Source organism: Ranitomeya variabilis, chromosome 2 (genome assembly GCF_051348905.1).
Source record: "Ranitomeya variabilis isolate aRanVar5 chromosome 2, aRanVar5.hap1, whole genome shotgun sequence".
NCBI lineage: Eukaryota > Metazoa > Chordata > Amphibia > Anura > Dendrobatidae > Ranitomeya > Ranitomeya variabilis.
In genome coordinates this window covers 1,092,706,653-1,092,722,063 of record NC_135233.1, presented here as the reverse complement: position 1 = coordinate 1,092,722,063, position 15,411 = coordinate 1,092,706,653, and the positions used below count along the sequence as shown (strand labels likewise).

The following is a 15,411-nucleotide window of genomic DNA, read 5'->3' as shown; positions in this document are numbered from 1 at the left end:
TGGCCGCCCTTCTCCTCAGTGTGATATACAGTAATATATATAGTAATATGGCCGCCCTTCTCCTCAGTGTGATATACAGTAATATATATATAGTAATATGGCCGCCCTTCTCCTCAGTGATGATATAGTAATATATAAAGTAATATGGCCGCCCTTCTCCTCAGTGTGATATAGTAATATATATATAGTAATATGGCCGCCCTTCTCCTCAGTGTGATATAGTAATATATATAGTAATATGGCCGCCCTTCTCCTCAGTGTGATATACAGTAATATATATAGTAATATGGCCGCCCTTCTCCTCAGTGTGATATACAGTAATATATATATAGTAATATGGCCGCCCTTCTCCTCAGTGATGATATAGTAATATATAAAGTAATATGGACGCCCTTCTCCTCAGTGATGATATAGTAATATATATAGTAATATGGCCGCCCTTCTCCTCAGTGATGATACAGTAATATATAAAGTAATATGGCCGCCCTTCTCCTCAGTGATGATACAGTAATATATAAATTAATATGGACGCCCTTCTCCTCAGTGATGATATAGTAATATATATAGTAATATGGCCGGCCTTCTCCTCAGTGATGATATAGTAATATATATAGTAATATGGCCGCCCTTCTCCTCAGTGATGATACAGTAATATATAAAGTAATATGGACGCCCTTCTCCTCAGTGATGATATAGTAATATATATAGTAATATGGCCACCCTTCTCCTCAGTGTGATATAGTAATATATATAGTAATATGGCCGGCCTTCTCCTCAGTGATGATATAGTAATATATATAGTAATATGGCCGCCCTTCTCCTCAGTGATGATATAGTAATATATATAGTAATATGGCCGCCCTTCTCCTCAGTGTGATATAGTAATATATATAGTAATATGGTCGCCCTTCTCCTCAGTGATGATATAGTAATATATACAGTAATATGGCCGCCCTTCTCCTCAGTGTGATATAGTAATATATACAGTAATATGGCCGCCCTTCTCCTCAGTGTGATATAGTAATATATACAGTAATATGGCCGCCCTTCTCCTCAGTGTGATATAGTAATATATACAGTAATATGGCCGCCCTTCTCCTCAGTGTGATATAGTAATATATATAGTAATATGGCCGCCCTTCTCCTCAGTGATGATACAGTAATATATAAAGTAATATGGACGCCCTTCTCCTCAGTGATGATATAGTAATATATATAGTAATATGGCCGCCCTTCTCCTCAGTGATGATATAGTAATATATATAGTAATATGGCCGCCCTTCTCCTCAGTGATGATATAGTAATATATATAGTAATATGGACGCCCTTCTCCTCAGTGTGATATAGTAATATATGTAGTAATATGGCCGCCCTTCTCCTCAGTGATGATATAGTAATATATATAGTAATATGGCCGCCCTTCTCCTCAGTGTGATATAGTAATATGGCCGCCCTTCTCCTCAGTGATGATATAGTAATATATATAGTAATATGGCCGCCCTTCTCCTCAGTGATGATACAGTAATATATAAAGTAATATGGCCGCCCTTCTCCTCAGTGATGATATAGTAATATATATAGTAATATGGCCGCCCTTCTCCTCAGTGGTGATATAGTAATATGGCCGCCCTTCTCCTCAGTGATGATATAGTAATATATATAGTAATATGGCCGCCCTTCTCCTCAGTGTGATATAGTAATATATATAGTAATATGGCCGCCCTTCTCCTCAGTGTGATATAGTAATGTATATAGTAATATGGCCGCCCTTCTCCTCAGTGGTGATATAGTAATATATATAGTAATATGGCCACCCTTCTCCTCAGTGATGATATAGTAATATATATAGTAATATGGCCGCCCTTCTCCTCAGTGTGATATAGTAATATATATAGTAATATGGCCACCCTTCTCCTCAGTGTGATATAGTAATATATATAGTAATATGGCCGGCCTTCTCCTCAGTGATGATATAGTAATATATATAGTAATATGGCCACCCTTCTCCTCAGTGTGATATAGTAATATATATAGTAATATGGCCGGCCTTCTCCTCAGTGATGATATAGTAATATATATAGTAATATGGCCGCCCTTCTCCTCAGTGTGATATAGTAATATATATAGTAATATGGCCGGCCTTCTCCTCAGTGATGATATAGTAATATATATAGTAATATGGCCGCCCTTCTCCTCAGTGTTATATAGTAATATGGCCGCCCTTCTCCTCAGTAGTGATATAGTAATATATATATAGTAATATGGCCGTCCTTCTCCTCAGTGTGATATAGTAATATATATAGTAATATGGCCGCCCTTCTCCTCAGTGATGATATAGTAATATATATAGTAATATGGCCGCCCTTCTCCTCAGTGTGATATAGTAATATATATAGTAATATATATAGTAATATGGCCGCCCTTCTCCTCAGTGTGATATAGTAATATATATAGTAATATGGCCACCCTTCTCCTCAGTGTGATATAGTAATATATATAGTAATATGGCCGCCCTTCTCCTCAGTGATGATATAGTAATATATATAGTAATCCGGCCGTCCTTCTCCTCAGTGATAATATAGTAATATATATAGGAATATGGCCGCCCTTCTCCTCAGTGTGATATAGTAATATATAGGGTTGAGCGAAACGGGTCGTTCATTTTCAAAAGTCGCCGACTTTTGGCAAAGTTGGGTTTCATGAAACCCGATCCGACCCCGCACAGGCCATGCGGTACGCGACTTTCGCGCCAAAGTCGCGTTTCAATGACGCGAAAAGCGCCATTTCTCAGCCAATGAAGGTGAACGCAGGGTGTGGGCAGCGTGATGACATAGGTCCTGGTCCCCACCATCTTAGAGAAGGGCATTGCAGTGATTGGCTTGCTTTCTGCAGCGTCACAGGGGCTATAAAGGGGCGTTCCCGCCGACCGCCATCTTACTGCTGCTGATGTGAGCTTAGGGAGAGGTTGCTGCCGCTTCTTCAGAAGCAGGGAGAGTGATAGGCAGGGTACATAAAGCTGCAAACCGCTTGTGCTGTAGCGATTTCCACTGTCCAACACCACCTTTTGTTTGCAGGGACAGTGGAAGCTACATTTTTTTTTCCTCAGCGCTGTCGCTCATTGGGCTGCCCTAGAAGGCTCCCTGACCCTGATAGCTGCGTTGCTGTGCCTGTGTGTGTACGACGCTGTGCAAACCAACTGCTTTTTTCAAAGCACAAATCCTCTTGTTCCTTCCTTTCTGCACAGCTATCTTTTTTGTTTGTCCACACTTTTTATTTAATTTGTGCATCAGTCCACTCCTTATTGCTGCCTGCCATACCTGGCTGAGATTACTGCAGGGAGATAGTAATTGTAGGACAGTCCCTGTTTTTTGTTTTTTTTGTGGGAGATTAAGATTGGCATTTCAGCTAGAGTGCCATCCCTGTGTGTGCCATCTCTCACTCAGTGGGCCATAGAAAGCCTATTTATTTTTTCCGTGATTTGTGTTCTAAATTCTACCTCAACACAAAAACACTACATCAATCAGTGGTAGAAAAATATTGGCCTCAGTCAGGGCTTGTGTGCCACTCCTGTGTGTGCCATCTCTCATTCAGTGGGCCATAGAAAGCCTTTTTTTTTTATTATTATTATTTGGTTTCTAAAGTCTCCCTGAAAAAAAAAAAAAAAAATTCAAACAGTGGGAGATTAATATTGCCCTTTCTGCTTGTGTGCCAGTCTTGACTCCTGGGTGTGCCATCTCTCTCTCTCAAATTGTGGGCCATAGAAAGCCTATTAATTTTTTTGCTTGATTTGGGTTCTAAAATCTACCTGAAAAAAAATCACTACATCAATCAGTGGGAGAAAAATATTGGCCTCAGTCAGGGCTTGTGTGCCACTCCTGACTCCTGTGTGTGCCATCTCTCACTCAGTGGGCCATAGAAAGCCTTTTTTTTATTATTATTTGGTTTCTAAAGTCTCCCTGAAAAAATCATTTTATCTTATTTGGTTTCTAAAGTCTCCCTGAGAAAAAAAAAAAATAGGTGGGAGATTAATATTGACATTTGTGCTTGAGTGACAGTCCTGCGTGTGTGGCATCTCTGTGATTTTGTGCCACAGAAAACAGAGTGTGTAACATTGTGCCTGATTTTCCTTGTGGTCTCACCAACCTGTTAAGGGATATTGAAATCATACTGAAGTTATAGCTCACCGTGTAAGTTGTTTGACAGCAACAAATAAAGTTACTTTGGTTAAGTTTTTAAAACAATGAGGAAGTCTGGTGCAAGAGGTCGTGGCCGTGGGCGTTCATTGTCAGCTGTTAATGATGGTAGTGGTAGTGGAGCATCAGGTGGTCGTGGGGATAAAAATATTCCACCTAAGTCTGGAGCTGTGGAGCCAGTTTCGTCGTCTGGCTACACAAGGCCTCGAACGCTCTCTTTTCTGGGAGTAGGAAAACCGATTTTAAAGCCGGAGCAGCAACAGCAAGTTTTGGCTTACATTGCAGACTCAGCTTCTAGCTCTTTTGCCTCCTCTTCCGAAACTGGTAAATGTAAAAGCAGCGCGTCGCTTGTGGATGTTCACGGTCAGGGACAAGTCGCTTCCTTGTCCTCTTCAGCAAAAACTACAAGAGAGAAGGATGCAGCAGGCGACACAACGGGTTACTCCATGGAGCTCTTTACACATACCGTCCCTGGCTTAGAAAGTGAAACACTTAACAGGCCATGCCCATTACAAGTAGATTCTGACATGGAGTGCACTGATGGTCACAGCAGCAGCACACAGCAGTACTATGCTGCTCCTTTGACTCAGACCACAACATTGCCCTCTCAGGGTACTGATCCACAATCAGACCCTGATGAGACTATGTTGCCCCGCCACGAACGCTATACCACCGACCGACACGGTGACACAGACGAAGTTGCACACGAGCTCGAAGAGGAGGTAATAGATGACCCAGTTGTTGACCCCGATTGGCAGCCATTGGGGGAACAGGGTGCAGGCGGCAGTAGTTCAGAAGCGGAGGTGGAGGAGGGGCCGCAGCAGGCATCAACATCGCAACAGGTTCCATCTGCCGGGCCCGTATCTGGCCCAAAACGCGTGTCAAAGCCAAAACCTGTTGGAGGACAGCGTGGCCATCCGGTTAAAGCTCAGTCTGCAATCCCTGAAAAGGGATCCGATGCTAGGAAGAGTGCAGTCTGGCATTTTTTTAAACAACATCCAATTGATCAGTGCAAAGTCATCTGTCAAAAATGTTCAACTAGCTTAAGCAGAGGTCAGAATCTGAAAAGTCTCAATACTAGTTGCATGCATAGACACTTAACCACCATGCATTTTCAAGCCTGGACTAACTACCAAACGTCCCTTAAGGTTGTAGTACCCTCGGCCAATTAAGCTAGTCAGCAACGCAACATCCCTTCCGTCACTGTAAGGCCACCATTTTCCGCACCACCGGCAGTATCTGTGCAGGTTTCTTTGCCAGCCAAAAGCAGTCAGGGTCAGGGAATCACCAGTTTTGTAGGAGGAAATATTGCATCTAGGGCACCGGCGGAAACAATACCATCTCCAACCGTCTCTCAGTCTGCCATGTCCACCGGCACACCCGAAAGTTCCACGATCTCCAGCTCTCCAGTCCAGCTCACACTACATGAGACTCTGGTTAGAAAAAGGAAGTACTTATCCTCGCATCCGCGTACACAGGGTTTTAACGCCCACATAGCTAGACTAATCTCGTTAAAGATGATGCCCTACCGGTTAGTTGAAAGCGAAGCTTTCAAAGCCCTGATGGAGTACGCTGAACCACGATACGAGCTACCCAGTCGACACTTTTTTTCCAGAAAAGCCATCCCAGCCCTGCACCAGCATGTTAAACAGCGCATCGTCCATGCACTCAGGCAATCTGTGAGTACAAAGGTGCACCTGACTACAGATGCATGGACCAGTAGGCATGGCCAGGGACGTTATGTGTCCATCACGGCACACTGGGTGAATGTGGTGGATGCAGGGTCCACAGGGGACATCAATTTCGGGACAGTTGTGCCTAGCCCACGGTGTAGGAAACAGTTGGCTGTAGGCGTTCGCACCCCCTCCTCCTCCTCCTCGTCCTCCTGCAGAAGCTACAGCTCTTCCACAGACCGCAGTCGGCCAACCACTCCATCGGCAGATGACACTGTTGCACACCAGTTGTCCCATTATGGGCCAGCTACTGGCAAGCGTCAGCAGGCTGTATTGGCTATGAAGTGTTTGGGCGACAACACCGCGGAAGTTCTGTCCGAGTTCTTGCAACAAGAAACGCAGTCGTGGCTGGGCACAGTAGATCTTGAGGCAGGCAAGGTAGTGAGTGATAATGGAAGGAATTTCATGGCTACCATCTCCCTTTCCCAACTGAAACACATTCCTTGCCTGGCTCACACCTTAAACCTGGTGGTGCAGTGCTTATTGAAAACTTATCCTGGGTTCTCCGACCTGCTCCTCAAAGTGCGTGGACTTTGCTCACATATCCGACGTTCGCCTGTACACTCCAGCCGTATGCAGACCTATCAGCGGTCTTTGAACCTTCCCCAGCATCGCCTAATCATAGACGTTGCAACAAGGTGGAGCTCAACACTGCACATGCTTCAGAGACTGTGCCAACAGAGGCGGGCTGTTATGTTTTTGTGGGAGGATACACATACACGGGCAGGCAGTAGGATGGCAGACATGGAGTTGTCAGGTGTGCAGTGGTCGAAGATACAAGACATGTGTCAAGTCCTTCAGTGTTTTGAGGAATGCACACGGCTGGTTAGTGCAGACAACGCCATAATAAGCATGAGCATCCCCCTAATGTGTCTGCTGATGCAAAGTTTGACGCACATAAAGGATCAGGCGTCTGCACCAGAGGAAGAGGAAAGCCTTGATGACAGTCAGCCATTGTCTTGTCAGGGCAGTGTACAGGACGAGGTAGCGGGCGAAGAGGAGGTGGAGGACGAGGAGGATGATGGGGATGAGTATATTTTTAATGCGGAAGCTTTCCCGGGGGCACTGCAAATTGGTTGCGTGGCAAGGCCGGGTTCTGGTTTTTTGAGGGACACAAGTGACGTAGATTTGCCTGAAACTGCCCCTCAACCAATCACAACCGGAGATTTGACAACTGGAACTTTGGCCCACATGGCGGATTATGCCTTACGTATCCTAAAAAGGGACACACGCATTACGAAAATGATGAACGATGACGATTACTGGTTGGCCTGCCTCCTTGATCCACGCTATAAAGGCAAATTGCAAAATATTATGCCACATGAGAACTTGGAACTAATATTAGCAACCAAACAATCAACTCTTGTTGACCGTTTGCTTCAGGCATTCCCAGCACACAGCGCACGTGATCGTTCTCACACGAGCTCCAGGGGGCAGCAGACTAGGAGTGTTAGGGGTGCACACATCAGAAGTGGCGTTGGACAGAGGGGTTTTCTGACCAGGTTGTGGAGTGATTTTGCTATGACCGCAGACAGGACAGGTACTGCTGCATCAATTGAAAGTGACAGGAGACAACATTTGTCCAGTATGGTTACTAACTATTTTTCATCCCTTATCGATGTTCTCCCTCAACCGTCATTCCCATTTGATTACTGGGCATCAAAATTAGACACCTGGCCAGAATTGGCAGAATATGCATTGCAGGAGCTTGCTTGCCCGGCAGCAAGTGTCCTATCAGAAAGAGTATTCAGTGCTGCAGGTTTAATATTAACCGAAAAAAGGACTCGTCTGGCTACCCAAAATGTTGATGATCTAACATTCATTAAAATGAACCACAACTGGATTTCGAAATCTTTTGCCCCACCTTGCCCGGCCGACACCTAGCTTTCCTATGAAAAGCTCTTGCCTGTGGACTACTGTGAATTACTTTTCTAATGTCTAATTTGCTGCAGCTGATTGTCCAGCATACGACATGTTTACACCTCCCTAAATGGCCAAACTCCCCACACGGGGCCGTGGTATTGCGACTTGGCGCAAGCACCCGTGAGACTGCTGTTTGTCTGAAGAGGTGGGTGTGCTCGCTTTTGGTCGACGGCATTGCTACTGGGTCCCTCATAGTACAATAAAGTGTCTCTGGCGGTGGTGGTGCGCACCCAACGTCAGACACACTGTTGTAACATGAGGGGCCCTGGGCCTGTACCGCCGGCCACAAGAGAGTTCACCCACCCCCAGGTCAAACATTGGTCTACCACTTCCACAGTTATCTATCACACTTCCACCAATGTTTAGTCTATGCGCTGACATCCTTCCATACCTGCCACTGACAATACCATTGTGTTGACATGTATGATGGTACTTAACATAGTCAGGGGCAGTGTCCTCTATTTACCACAGTAAATACTTTGCGCTAAATTAGTAGGTCTGAAACAACGCAGAGGATCCCACCCCTGAACCTAATGATTGCACCCTTTAGTGTTTTTGTTTTGTTTTAATGCGAGACATTCACATTTATTTGTTGTTTTGGACTACTAACTGGCAGACACTCATTACAATCGGCCTCCGTTGACCAGACCACTGCTGCCCGTGTACCCCTGGAACCAATTATAAAGTGCCTACAGCCTGCCCATTTTAGTATGTTAGGCCTTCGAAGCCTGTCTGCGGTCCCTCCTTCCACTAGGCCTCCACTGACCTGACCACTGCTGCCCGTGTACCCCTGGAACCAATTATAAAGTGCCTACAGCCTGCCCATTTTAGTATGTTAGGCCTTGGAAGCCTGTCTGCGGTCCCTCCTTCCACTAGGCCTCCACTGACCTGACCACTGCTGCCCGTGTACCCCTGGAACCAATTATAAAGTGCCTACAGCCAGCCCATTTTAGTTTGTTAGGCCTTCGAAGCCTGTCTGCGGTCCCTCCTTCCACTAGGCCTCCACTGACCTGACCACTGCTGCCCGTGTACCCCTGGAACCAATTATAAAGTGCCTACAGCCAGCCCATTTTAGTATGTTAGGCCTTCGAAGCCTGTCTGCGGTCCCTCCTTCCACTAGGCCTCCACTGACCTGACCACTGCTGCCCGTGTACCCCTGGAACCAATTATAAAGTGCCTACAGCCTGCCCATTTTAGTATGTTAGGCCTTGGAAGCCTGTCTGCGGTCCCTCCTTCCACTAGGCCTCCACTGACCTGACCACTGCTGCCCGTGTACCCCTGGAACCAATTTTACAGTGCATAGAGCCTATTTTTTAATTTTATTTAATATTAATAAAGCCATGATGTACTACGCTGTACCACGCTATGAGCTACCCAGTTGACAATTCTTTTGCGAGAAAAGCCATCCCTCCCCTCCACCAGCATGTTAAAGACCACATTGTCCTTTCATTCTGTCAATCTGTGAGTCCAAAGGTACACCTGACAACAGACACATGGAGCGGTAGGCATGGCCACGGAAGGTTACGTGTCCTTTGTGGCGCAATGGGTTAATGTATTGGATGCATGGTCCACACAGGGGACAGCCTGGTAAGTCTGTCTGCAGTCCCTAATTCAAGTTGTCCTCAAATTAATAAATCTAAGCTTCTACCTTCTGGCTCTCATTAAGTGCTGTGTTTTTAAAAATTGGTGGTTCCGGCCTACTAACGGTGTCTGCCCCTGCCTGGTGTTGTCCTCAACTGAATACAGCTGTGCTTCAACCTTCTGGCTCTCATTAAGTGCTGTGTTTTTAAAAATTGGTGGTTAGGGCCTACTAACGGTGTCTGCCCCTCCCTGGTGTTGCCCTCAACTGAATACAGCTGAGCTTCTACCTTCTGGCTTTCGGCCTATAGTATCAGATATTAAACTGCATTTGGCCTTCAACTTTGGTTACGGCCTACTAACGGTGTCTGCCCCTCCCTGGTGTTGTCCTCAACTGAATAAAGCTGAGCTTCTACCTTCTGGCTCTCTTTAAGTGCTGTGTTTTTAAAAATTGGTGGTTCCGGCCTACTAACGGTGTCTGCCCCTGCCTGGTGTTGTCCTCAACTGAATACAGCTGTGCTTCAACCTTCTGGCTCTCATTAAGTGCTGTGTTTTTAAAAATTGGTGGTTAGGGCCTACTAACGGTGTCTGCCCCTCCCTGGTGTTGCCCTCAACTGAATACAGCTGAGCTTCTACCTTCTGGCTTTCGGCCTATAGTATCAGATATTAAACTGCATTTGGCCTTCAACTTTGGTTACGGCCTACTAACGGTGTCTGCCCCTCCCTGGTGTTGTCCTCAACTGAATAAAGCTGAGCTTCTACCTTCTGGCTCTTTTATAAAGCTTTTTTTTTTTTTTTTTTTTTTAATTGCTGGATGGGGCCTAATACCTCTGTTTGCTGCTCCCTGGTGTTTGTCCTCAACTGAATAAAGCTGAGCTTCTACCTTCTGGCTCTCATTAAGTGCTGTTTTTTAAAAGATTGGTGGTTCCGGCCTACTAACGGTGTCTGCCCCTGCCTGGTGTTGTCCTCAACTGAATAAAGCTGAGCTTCTACCTTCTGGCTCTCTTTAAGTGCTGTGTTTTTAAAAATTGGTGGTTCCGGCCTACTAACGGTGTCTGCCCCTGCCTGGTGTTGTCCTCAACTGAATACAGCTGTGCTTCAACCTTCTGGCTCTCATTAAGTGCTGTATTTTTAAAAATTGGTGGTTAGGGCCTACTAACGGTGTCTGCCCCTCCCTGGTGTTGCCCTCAACTGAATACAGCTGAGCTTCTACCTTCTGGCTTTCGGCCTATAGTATCAGATATTAAACTGCATTTGGCCTTCAACTTTGGTTACGGCCTACTAACGGTGTCTGCCCCTCCCTGGTGTTGTCCTCAACTGAATAAAGCTGAGCTTCTACCTTCTGGCTCTTTTATAAAGCTTTTTTTTTTTTTTTTTTTTTTTTAATTGCTGCATGGGGCCTAATACCTCTGTTTGCTGCTCCCTGGTGTTTGTCCTCAACTGAATAAAGCTGAACTTCTACCTTCTGGCTCTCATTAAGTGCTGTTTTTTAAAAGATTGGTGGTTCCGGCCTACTAACGGTGTCTGCCCCTGCCTGGTGTTGTCCTCAACTGAATAAAGCTGAGCTTCTACCTTCTGGCTCTCTTTAAGTGCTGTGTTTTTAAAAATTGGTGGTTCCGGCCTACTAACGGTGTCTGCCCCTGCCTGGTGTTGTCCTCAACTGAATACAGCTGTGCTTCAACCTTCTGGCTCTCATTAAGTGCTGTATTTTTAAAAATTGGTGGTTAGGGCCTACTAACGGTGTCTGCCCCTCCCTGGTGTTGCCCTCAACTGAATACAGCTGAGCTTCTACCTTCTGGCTTTCGGCCTATAGTATCAGATATTAAACTGCATTTGGCCTTCAACTTTGGTTACGGCCTACTAACGGTGTCTGCCCCTCCCTGGTGTTGTCCTCAACTGAATAAAGCTGAGCTTCTACCTTCTGGCTCTCTTTAAGTGCTGTGTTTTTAAAAACTGGTGGTTCCGGCCTACTAACGGTGTCTGCCCCTGCCTGGTGTTGTCCTCAAATGAATAAAGCTGAGCTTCTACCTTCTGGCTCTGATTGAGCTTTTTTTTTTTTTTTTTTAAATTGCTGGATGGGGCCTAATACCTCTGTTTGCTGCTCCCTGGTGTTTGTCCTCAACTGAATAAAGCTGAGCTTCTACCTTCTGGCTCTCATTAAGTGCTGTTTTTTAAAAAATTGGTGGTTCCGGCCTACTAACGGTGTCTGCCCCTGCCTGGTGTTGTCCTCAACTGAATACAGCTGTGCTTCAACCTTCTGGCTCTCATTAAGTGCTGTGTTTTTAAAAATTGGTGGTTAGGGTCTACTAACGGTGTCTGCCCCTCCCTGGTGTTGCCCTCAACTGAATACAGCTGAGCTTCTACCTTCTGGCTTTCGGCCTATAGTATCAGATATTAAACTGCATTTGGCCTTCAACTTTGGTTACGGCCTACTAACGGTGTCTGCCCCTCCCTGGTGTTGTCCTCAACTGAATAAAGCTGAGCTTCTACCTTCTGGCTCTTTTATAAAGCTTTTTTTTGTTTGTTTGTTTTTTTTAATTGCTGGATGGGGCCTAATACCTCTGTTTGCTGCTCCCTGGTGTTTGTCCTCAACTGAATAAAGCTGAGCTTCTACCTTCTGGCTCTCTTTAAGTGCTGTGTTTTTAAAAATTGGTGGTTCCGGCCTACTAACGGTGTCTGCCCCTGCCTGGTGTTGTCCTCAAATGAATAAAGCTGAGCTTCTACCTTCTGGCTCTCTTTAAGTGCTGTGTTTTTAAAAATTGGTGGTTCCGGCCTACTAACGGTGTCTGCCCCTGCCTGGTGTTGTCCTCAAATGAATAAAGCTGAGCTTCTACCTTCTGGCTCTCTTTAAGTGCTGTGTTTTTAAAAATTGGTGGTTCCGGCCTACTAACGGTGTCTGCCCCTGCCTGGTGTTGTCCTCAAATGAATAAAGCTGAGCTTCTACCTTCTGGCTCTCATTAAGTGCTGTGTTTTTAAAAATTGGTGGTTCCGGCCTACTAACGGTGTCTGCCCCTGCCTGGTGTTGTCTTCAACTGAATACAGCTGTGCTTCAACCTTCTGGCTCTCATTAAGTGCTGTGTTTTTAAAAATTGGTGGTTAGGGCCTACTAACGGTGTCTGCCCCTCCCTGGTGTTGCCCTCAACTGAATACAGCTGAGCTTCTACCTTCTGGCTTTCGGCCTATAGTATCAGATATTAAACTGCATTTGGCCTTCAACTTTGGTTACGGCCTACTAACGGTGTCTGCCCCTCCCTGGTGTTGTCCTCAACTGAATAAAGCTGAGCTTCTACCTTCTGGCTCTTTTATAAAGCTTTTTTTTTGTTGTTTTTTTTTTTTAATTGCTGGATGGGGCCTAATACCTCTGTTTGCTGCTCCCTGGTGTTTGTCCTCAACTGAATAAAGCTGAGCTTCTACCTTCTGGCTCTCTTTAAGTGCTGTGTTTTTAAAAATTGGTGGTTCCGGCCTACTAACGGTGTCTGCCCCTGCCTGGTGTTGTCCTCAAATGAATAAAGCTGAGCTTCTGGCTCTCTTTAAGTGCTGTGTTTTTAAAAATTGGTGGTTCCGGCCTACTAACGGTGTTTGCCCCTGCCTGGTGTTGTCCTCAAATGAATAAAGCTGAGCTTCTACCTTCTGGCTCTCTAAGTGCTGTGTTTTTAAAAATTGGTGGTTCCGGCCTACTAACGGTGTCTGCCCCTGCCTGGTGTTGTCCTCAACTGAATACAGCTGAGCTTCTACCTTCTGGCTCTCATTAAGTGCTGTGTTTTTAAAAATTGGTGGTTAGGGCCTACTAACGGTGTCTGCCCCTGCCTGGTGTTGTCCTCAACTGAATACAGCTGTGCTTCAACCTTCTGGCTCTCATTAAGTGCTGTGTTTTTAAAAATTGGTGGTTAGGGCCTACTAACGGTGTCTGCCCCTCCCTGGTGTTGCCCTCAACTGAATACAGCTGAGCTTCTACCTTCTGGCTTTCGGCCTATAGTATCAGATATTAAACTGCATTTGGCCTACTAGTGTGGTTGGGCCCTTAAAACAGTGTCTGCTGCTCCTGGGTTTGCTACTCCACTGAACAAAGCAATGCCGCCTGTTTAGTCCTGTTACCAATTTTGAACTGCATTTAGCCTACTTTATTCTTTGGCCCTATATCTGTGATTCCTCCTCATCCTGCCCATTGCCCAGCCACTGCTAGATGAGTCTGCTGGTACATTGACCTAGACCACTACATTCCCCTTGTACTCTACACAGCCAGAATCTGACCCTGCTGAAAGTAAGGTTCCCCTTCCCGCATGTTATACCACCTTACACAGGGACAAAGAGGAAGGTGCAGATGAAAGTGCAGGTTCCTTCATCAGGTGGGGGGGGCATACTCGTTGGCGACGTCACTGGCACAGGGCCCCTCAGAGTACGCAAAAGTGTCGCTGCTAATGGGAGGCGCCCCCGCCGTGCCAACACACCGCTGTACTTTGAGGGGCCCTGTGCCAGTGCCAATGCCAACGAGTGGGCTCCCCTGCTTGCTCAGGATCACAGCACTTGCAAACTTGACATACTTACCTCTCACTGCTCCACCGCCGTGACGTAGTCCACGTTTCCTGTGCCCACTAAAACCTTGAACCAGCCCTACCCCCCACAACTTTTGCCAAATGACCCCCAATTTCCAATGCCCAACTATTATTATAAAGTTAATTAAGATTGACAAGCTTCAGAAACAAGAATGGATGTTTTTGGCATTAAAATGGGCACTGTAGGTGTTTTCCTGGCTTCCACTCACTGCCGACTATGCTTCCCCATTGACTTGCATTGGGTTTCGTGTTTCGGTCGATCCCCGACTTTTAGCGATAATAGGCCGACTGCACTCGACTCGACTCTGGACAAAATCGGGTTTCACAAAACCCGACTCGACCTTAAAAAAATGAAAGTCGCTCAACCCTAGTAATATATATAGTAATATGGCCGCCCTTCTCCTCAGTGTGATATAGTAATATATATAGTAATATGGCTGCCCTTCTCCTCAGTGGTGATATAGTAATATATATAGTAATATGGTCGCCCTTCTCAGTGTGATATAGTAATATATATAGTAATATGGCCGCCCTTCTCCTCAGTGTGATATAGTAATATATATAGTAATATGGCCGCCCTTCTCCTCAGTGATAATATAGTAATATATATAGTAATATGGCCGCCCTTCTCCTCAGTGATAATATAGTAATATATATAGTAATATGGCCGCCCTTCTCCTCAGTGGTGATATAGTAATATATATAGTAATATGGTCGCCCTTCTCCTCAGTGATGATATAGTAATATATATAGTAATATGGCTGCCCTTCTCCTCAGTGGTGATATAGTAATATATATAGTAATATGGCTGCCCTTCTCCTCAGTGGTGATATAGTAATATATATAGTAATATGGCCGTCCTTCTCCTCAGTGATAATATAGTAATATATATAGTAATATGGCCGCCCTTCTCCTCAGTGTGATATAGTAATATATAGTAATATGGCCGCCCTTCTCCTCAGTGTGATATAGTAATATATAGTAATATGGCCGCCCTTCTCCTCAGTGTGATATAGTAATATATATAGTAATATGGCCGCCCTTCTCCTCAGTGATGATATAGTAATATATATAGTAATATGGCCACCCTTCTCCTCAGTGATGATATAGTAATATATATAGTAATATGGCCGCCCTTCTCCTCAGTGTGATATAGTAATATACATAGTAATATGGCCGCCCTTCTCCTCAGTGTGATATAGTAATATATATAGTAATATGTCCGCCCTTCTCCTCAGTGATGATATAGTAATATATATAGTAATATGGCCGCCCTTCTCCTCAGTGTGATATAGTAATATATATAGTAATATGGCCACCCTTCTCCTCAGTGGTGATATAGCAATATATATTGTAATATGGCCGCCCTTCTCCCCAGTGGTGATATAGTAATATATATAGTAATATGGCCGCCCTTCTCCTCAGTGTGAT

General features: G+C 45.1%; 1 protein-coding gene across 1 annotated transcript in view; it reads right to left on the bottom strand.

The window, feature by feature from the left end:
• Window positions 1–15,411, bottom strand: part of LOC143804064 (angiopoietin-4-like) — a 44,342-nt gene that overhangs the window by 4,498 nt on the left and 24,433 nt on the right. The window lies entirely within an intron of this gene.